Below are 9,227 nucleotides of genomic sequence, written 5' to 3' on the forward strand. Positions count from 1 at the left end.
GGCTGAAAGCCAGGCAAATGCAAATAAAAATACAAAGAAAAAAAAAAACGACCTAAAAAGGGCTTTTTGGGGTGCTGTCCTTGCAGCAGAGATGAGATGAGTCCTTCAGGACTGTAGTTGACACTAAATACACTAGCCTAGCTATCTATTTCCCTATTATGTCAGCAGCAGCAACACTAAAAGCTCCTCTCACTAAGAAAGCAAGATCGTAATGAGTCTAAAATGGCTGCTGCCAAGGATCTGGGAGGGTCTGTGAGGGAGTGTTTGCTGCTAATTGGCTCAAATGTGTCAGAAGGTTGTGACATACAGGGTCAAAGTTTCCTCAATGATGACACATAGGGGGCGGATTGAACATTGCATATGTTTGCCCGCAGCGGCGAACGCGAACAAGCTTTGTTTGCAGGGAACCTTTCACGGGTGAACAGTTTGGGACATCACTATGTCCAAACTGTGTTCACTAATATATTTTAATATCATTAATAGATGTAGTTATTGTGGCGAGCATAGAGGGATCCAGCAGCAATGGTGACCTGCCTTTGCAGGATTCTGATAAGTCCATTGACTCATTCATATGTCATTGAAGGTGTATTTTTAATAAATATTATGATTCTGATGAAGCATTCGATTTGAATAAAACATATAATTTATTCCTCTGATTATATATAATTTTTTTTATTTTTTAAGATTTAGATCTCAAAGCTTCTTAGTCTACACCTTTGTGCTTCAGAACATGGCTAGCATATGTTTATTCTTAGTATAAATTTAGACAACAATTATCAAGTGATACACACATGAGAACTCTTAAATGTTCCATGTACTCAGCTTTTAAGAATATTTTAAAAATAGAGACACTAAAATGTAATTATTACTCATCGATAATTAGAAATCGAATTTCATTTGTATGCTCCATCAAAATGATGTAATTCCTTACTTTGGTTCAGTATCTCTAATGCAACATTGATGTGTGTCCTTGAACAACAGTAACATATGTTAGAATATAGATTTTTAACGTGTACACAACATATTATGTTTTACAGAGATTGATGTAACATGTGAGATGGAGGAGGAAGTGGCTCCCTTGGAGTCTGATGGTATGTCAAATATATCTAACATGTATCAAACATGTATTATTGTTTAAAAAACATTCTCTTGAAGAAAAAGAAAGTCTACAGCTTTGGCACTTTAAAATGTATTATTCCATTATTTTTACAATACACTACTGCCCCCCTTTCTATATCATGCAGCATGAACATATGTTTGTATTTTTTGTAAATGTATCTATGATTTGTCATTAATGACATCATGATGTCACATGCATATTCCATGCAAAACCACAATAATTATCTTCTGATTGGATTGTCCAGACAGTCATTGCTATTTATCTGAGTGCCTAGATGCAGACCATATCCTTATGTCATCATTGTTTATAAATTGTAAACCACTTCTAAGAATACATAAAACATAATCATGTTGAAATTCCTGATGTAATTATATTTAAAATATATTTATGTGTAGACTGTCCATTTCAATACAACAAACATTAATATTCCACAAAATTAAAGCATGCATTGATGAATGTGTCTATTAATATTGGGGTGACATACATTTAATCCTAATGTAAAAGAGAGATTCACAACATTTATCGGAAATTTTAATCAGATAGAGAAGATTATATTCTTAATCGATAATATGAATGGTAGTATCTACTGTGTATATATTCTGAAGAGTAATTGATTGAAACATCAAGTTTAAAATTAGACCGTTAAAGATTACAAAGGCAATCACCAAAATATATATGTAAATCAGTGTTTACCTGGTTTAAAACGCTAGGTGGAGTGGCCATTTCAATTTCATAATATTACACACTCCCATATTAATCAATTTTTGAATATTCTGAAATCAATCCACGGGCATGTGTCTAAAAGAACTCTATTGCATTTAAATCTTAAATGCATACATGCATACCAAAATATTATACAATATATAAATATATTATCAATTCATAAATATTAGCACATAATGTTGACTTTGATAAATATGATTTGTAATCTATTTATGAAATGTTACATGAAAAATAACAGTGAACATTCTGAGTTTAAAGGATCTATTAAATCTTCTAAGTAATTATATTTGATTCCAATCAATCAATAACTTAAAACATAGTCATTTTTGTGACTTTGTACCAATATTTTATGAGAACAAGAATCCAGACTTTAACTAATGTAGAATCTTTATTTCTTTCAAGATAATAATATTTATTGATATCATATATGTCTATTTTTTTATGTATTTCAGATGGACCTTCCACTTCTAGGCATCAGCCTCCTGCCCCTCCCCAGCCACAAGCTTCTCCCCAGTCAGAAGTCCCTCCCCAGTCAGAAGCCCCTCCCAAGTCAGAAGCCCCTCCACAGCCCCAAACCACTCCCGGCCCTTCCCATTCCTCCTGTCCTGTCCCTCCGAAAAAACACCCCTTTGCTCTCCCCGTATTGCCACCCATACAGCTCCCCCACCTGCCCAGCCCCTAACTCACCAGGCCCCTGACTCCCCATATGTATGGGCTATCCCAGAGCGGAAAGCCCAATCCCATCCCTCCCCCCTCCCACTCCAGACTTTTACCCCAGTCCCCACCTTCATTGTCCTGGGTGTGGGATTGTCCTTCCCAGACACAGATGTAAGTCTCATTACAAATCCACATTATAACATACTTTCGTAATGGGACATTATAGTGATATAATTAGACAAAAATTTATTTTTTTTAAATCAAAAAAGTTAAGATAAACCTTTTCTTTCTTTGATTATTCAAAATGTTTTCCGATCTTTTGTGAAATCAACATCCACATTTTGGAATATCTAAATGATATTGCTTAAATGTTGTATATATATTCTGTATATATGACAATATTTTGTATTTGTTATCACTGCCCTTTTCACAGTGTGTGTGTCATAAACCAAATAAATATATTTTCAAGATTGAGAGGGTTTTGATTTGTGTTAAGATCTTAAAAGGGACAGTATACTGTAACATAGTTTTTCCCTTAATGTGTTTACAATTAGATTTTGGACCAGCTGCAGAGTATAAAATGTATGTGATTTGCTTGTTAAGGCTTCTTTGTGTATGAGCTGATTTTGTGTTTTGAAGCCACAACCTAATAAAATGGTTTGAACTTGTAGGTATTATCAGATCTCATTACTTTCTCCCATTTAGAAAATATACATGCTTCTTTATATCATATCACTCCATATACCAATCACCAATACTCGGATAGAACAATTAAAAATTAACTTTTTATGACCTTATCCCTTCTATAACCCACTGGGAGTGTAATTTCTTCTGCTTGCTGTGTTTACAAGGCTTGGCCTCGAGGCCAAACGTTTTAAGGATAGGTGTGGATACCACAGGCTAAATACACTATTTCAGATGCAAATGTAAGGACAATGGAAATACTTATAAACAATTTAATACACTCCAGCAGGTAAAGTGGATCATTGTGAACCAATTAAAGGAGAGAACATTTTTAGTAAACTGTCCCTTTAATGGTTTATCTATGAAGAACATATTTAATGTGTAAATCTTCTATATGGAATATTTAATTATAATAATGATTTGTCTTTTTATTATTACAAGGTCTCTTTGCTCTCTTTTATTATGTGCTGGAACTAACAATAATTTTCATAATTTTGTTTAGGTTGTGACTCAGCATGGTTAACGCTAGAGGCTCTAGCACGTATAGAGCAGACCATGCTGAGGAACAGTGTGTTGCTGGGAGGGATGCACAACACCATGCATACCCAGCTGCGGATGCAGTGCTTGACTCTAGAGCACGTTCTGCATCTAGAGTCAATGCATGAATCCACAGCTGGTAATGCACAGGACGATGAGGGTCATGCCGATGCCCCATAAGTGGAGGATCCGGAGATGCTCAGAGGGCGCAGATATGAATCTTCCATCCACATGTTACTTTGTTTGTACTTATTGTTGCCATTTGGCCTTTTTTGTTTTTTTGTTGGGCCTGTTGCACTCTTTCACCTTGTCAAATGGCTCCAATGAGGCTGTGTTGGCCCTTGTCAACTCCCTCCAAGGACTGTGATACACTATGGCACCTTGTCAGATGGCTCCAATGGGGCTGTGTTGGCCCTTGTCAACTCCCTCCAAGGACTGTGATACACTATGGCACCTTGTCAGATGGCTCCAATGGGGCTGTGTTGGCCCTTGTCAACTCCCTCCAAGCACTGTGACACACTATTACACCTTGTCAGATTGCTCCAATGGGGCTGTGTTGGCCCTTGTCAACTCCCTCCAAGGACTGTGATACACTATGGTTCCTTAGTCAAAGGAAAAGCAGGCAGGTGACAGCAGATATAATATTTGTTTATTAAGGAGGTAAAAAAAGGGCAACATTTCGGGATTAGTCTCCCTTATTCATGCCATACCTGATACAAACTAACAAGTGACTTATATACATGTATACCACTAGGTGGCGCTCAAGTGTGTTTAACACTTTCTTATCTTACATTTTACCTTACTCATTACTTAAACTTACATTTATACATTTCCTACTATGTATACATAGCAGTGTAACCATAATTAGTTAGATTACTAATTTCTTACCAAACCTTCACAACAATAAATTGTAATTTACATTTCAACAATAATAATCATAGAAATACTGTGAGGTCCCAGTCTCTATTTAACCCTTTGGGTTCTAGACTCCCTAATTCATATATCCAATATGCTTCTTTTTGTTTTAATAGAATTTCTCTATCCCCTCCTCTACGTGGAATGTCAACTTTGTCAATTATTTGAAATTTCAATTGACTTATGGAATGGTTTGCTTTTATAAAATGGGCAGCTAGAGGGGCTTTTACATTACCAGTTCTAATATTGCTCTTATGTTCAATTATTCTTTCCTTAGCAGATCTGGTAGACTCCCCTATATAGACCCCCCCACATGGACATTTAATCATATATATTATGAAAGTGGTCAAGCATGTATAATAACCTTTTATATTGTATTTTTTGCCAGTGTGAGGGTGATAGAAAACTGACCCTTTACTCATGTTGCTACAACATGAACACCCTAGACAGGGATAGCAACCGGTATTTTTTGTAGTAATATACCTAGGTTTATTTTTGTTTTTAGTGCTTGGACCAATGTCAGCTTTAACCAATTTATTTTGGATGTTACTACTTCTTTTAAAAGCAGACATAGGAGGGCTCTGAAATTCTATAATAGATGGATTACAATCAGACAAAAAAAATCCATCTATTTTAGAATTTCAGAGCCCTCCTATGTCTGCTTTTAAAAGAAGTAGTAGCATCCAAAATAAATTGGTCAATTGAAATTTCAAATAATTGACAAAGTTGACATTCCACGTAGAGGAGGGGATAGAGAAATTCTATTAAAACAAAAAGAAGCATATTGGATATATGAATTAGGGAGTCTAGAACCCAAAGGGTTAAATAGAGACTGGGACCTCACAGTATTTCTATGATTATTATTGTTGAAATGTAAATTACAATTTATTGTTGTGAAGGTTTGGTAAGAAATTAGTAATCTAACTAATTATGGTTACACTGCTATGTATACATAGTAGGAAATGTATAAATGTAAGTTTAAGTAATGAGTAAGGTAAAATGTAAGATAAGAAAGTGTTAAACACACTTGAGCGCCACCTAGTGGTATACATGTATATAAGTCACTTGTTAGTTTGTATCAGGTATGGCATGAATAAGGGAGACTAATCCCGAAACGTTGCCCTTTTTTTACCTCCTTAATAAACAAATATTATATCTGCTGTCACCTGCCTGCTTTTCCTTTGACTTGTGAACTGGGGACCTAGGCAGTGGTCCCTGGGTGACGTGCAGCACCTAAGCCTGTTGTGCTGAAAAGCTTTATCTAAATACACTATGTTACCTTGTCAGATGGCTCCAATGGGGCTGTGTTTGCCCTGTCAACTCCCTCCAAGGACTGTGATACACTATGGCACCTTGTCAGATGGCTCCAATGGGGCTGCGTTGGCCCTTTTCAACTCCCTCCAAGGACTGTGATACACTATGGCACCTTGTCAGAAGGCTACAATGGGGCTGTGTTTGCCCTGTCAACTCCCTCCAAGGACTGTGATACACTATGGCACCTTGTCAGATGGCTCCAATGGGGCAGTGTTTGCCCTGTCAACTCCCTCCAAGGACTGTGATACACTATGGCACCTTGTCAGATGGCTCCAATGGGGCTGTGTTTGCCCTGTCAACTCCCTCCAAGGACTGTGATACACTATGGCACCTTGTCAGATGGCTCCAATGGAGCTGTGTTTGCCCTGTCAACTCCCTCCAAGGACTGTGATACACTATGGCACCTTGTCAGATGGCTCCAATGGGGCTGTGTTTGCCCTGTCAATTCCCTCCAAGGACTGTAATACACTATGGCACCTTGTCAGATGGCTCCAATGGGGCTGCGTTGGCCCTTTTCAACTCCCTCCAAGGACTGTGATACACTATGGCACCTTGTCATATGGCTCCAATGGGGCTCTGTTTGCCCTGTCAACTCCCTCCAAGGACTGTGATACACTATGGCACCTTTTCAGATGGCTCCAATGGGGCTGTGTTTGCCCTGTTAACTCCATCCAAGGACTGTGATGCACTCTTTCACCTTGTCAGATGGCTCCAATGGGGCTGATTTATCAATATTAGTTTTTGTAACGTTATCTTATTTCTTTATGTTTTATGACATCATAATAAAATAAATGTCATTCATATATTATCTGTCCTCTTTATTCATGTCATTTTTTAAAATCTATATTTTAGGTGGTTAATCCTTAAAGGGACATGAAACCCAAAAATGGTCTTTCATGATTCAGATATATAATACAATTGTTTAGAAATTTAATATTTACATCTCTTATTTAATTTGCTTCATTTTCTTGATATACTATGCAGAAAGGTTTATCTTTGCAAGATCATGAGTAGCAGAGAACTGAGGTTCTAGATGTTGATTGTTGTTTGTATATATATATATATATATATATATATATATATATATATATATATATGTATATATATTGGTTGTTGTTGGCTCATCCATGTGTTCATTTCTGAACTATTCGTGAATTGATGCATCTTTAACAAATAGTCCCAAGATTATTAAACTGAGATAATAGATGTAAATTATGAATTTGATGGAAATAGTATCCTCTCTGTGAATCCTGAACTTAATTGTTTGTATTTCATGTCCCTTTAAGTGATGCTGACCACAATTCTTAATTAATGGATATTCATTTCTAATGTATTTTTGTCCTTTTTACATCAACATAGACATATAATATTTATAAAACAGACAATTATTTAAATGTTGACAGCACATGTATTCCAATTTCACTGATATCTTATTGTAGTAGTCTAACAAAAGCAATCACTGTGTGTGATGTGCATATTTGAGCTGATTAATATCTTTCTCTTATTATTGTTTCTGTTTAATGATCCAACGATAAATTGCTATAGGTAGGCTGACCATATTTCAACTTGAATAAGTGACACATCTGATAAATACATGTGTCATTATTCTTATTCCAAATAAATCTTTAAACATATCTGAAAACATCCCTGACATATGCATTTCTCATGTGTCCCTTTTTAAAGCGTAAAGATGGACACCACAGCTATAGGTAACATATACTGTATAACCAATCCCGATTTTCATAATGTATCTCGTAGCATTATTTCTCATTTAAAGGGACATGAAACACAATAATCTATTTTCTCAGTTATGTATAACATACAATTTTTAAATAATTTTTTTCCATAAATTCTTAATTTTGCTTCAGTCTCTTTGAATCATTTGTTTAAGGAGCAGCAGGGCACTACTGGTTTCTAAATGAACACATAGGTGAACCAATGACAATTGGTATATATATGTAGCCACCAATCAGCAGTTACCACATCATATTTTTCTGCTCTTGAGATTACCTCTAAACACATTTCATCAAAAGATTAAAATTAAATTTGAAAATGAAGTTCAAATTGCAATGTCGTTCATAATCGTGTAACATAAAATGCTTGCTAAATAGTTAATAATCCTCAGATTCTAATGAAATATATCCTTATTACCAGCAATGGATTATTTTCCATATATCACAGTATTACGTTATCTAGCATGACATTCATAGATAACAATATAGCACATACTAGTTATTCAAATATAAATACGTTTCTTATTGACATTCCAAGCTGTAAAATGAGTTATTGGATGTGATGCCGTTTTTACGCGGTCTCGGATGCGCCTTTGATTGGATTCTGTTTTTACACAATCTTGGATGCGCCATGTTGCTTAAGACGTCACATGCCAAGCTGTAAAATGAGCTATTGAATTGGATGCCATTTTTACGCGATCTCGGATGCGCCTTTGATTGGATGCCATTTTTATGCGATCTTGGATGCGCCATGTTGCTTAAGACGTCACATGCCAAGCTATAAAATGAGTTATTGGATTGGATGCCGTTTTTACGCTATCTCGGATGCACCATGTTGCTTAAGACCTCACATGCCAAGGTGTTAAATCTGTCTGATTGGATTACGTTGTTAAACCTAATCTAATATCTCTATAAAAACAAAAAAGCCACCCCAAAATAAAAACACCCCCTAATCTAACACTGAACTACCAATACCCCTTAAAAGCGCCTTTTGTGGGGCATTGCCCTAAGTTTTACAGCTCTTTTACATTAAAAAATACAAATTACCCCTAATAGTACAACACCCAACACCCCAAAATAAAACATAACTGTAAAAAAAACCTAAGCTACCCATTGCCCCTAAAAGGGCATTTGTATGGGCATTGTCCTTAAAAGGGCAATCAGCTCTTTAGAGCCATTAAAAAACAAAAAAAGGCCTAATCTAAAAAAAAACACCCCCCAAAAAAATACCTAACGCTAACCCCGAAATAGGTACTCACCATTCCTGAAATTCGACGGTCAAGGTGTTCTTCCAGGTAGATCCATATTCATCCAGATCTTGAAAAAGGCTCTGTTGCCGATACGCGTTGATCCGCCCTACAGCTACAGACAAACTTGGCACCCAGGACCGTTGTCTCTAACAGGAGGTTTGAAATAAGAAATCCCTGTTAGTTGATGTACAGCGAGAGGAGCCACATACTGAAAAATATTTAAAAGGAATGAAGTGCGCGCACTTAATTTAAACAAGGAGAACCTCTGATTAGTCACAAAGAACCCATGTGACT

This window comes from Bombina bombina, chromosome 5 (genome assembly GCF_027579735.1).
Source record: "Bombina bombina isolate aBomBom1 chromosome 5, aBomBom1.pri, whole genome shotgun sequence".
Lineage (NCBI taxonomy): Eukaryota > Metazoa > Chordata > Amphibia > Anura > Bombinatoridae > Bombina > Bombina bombina.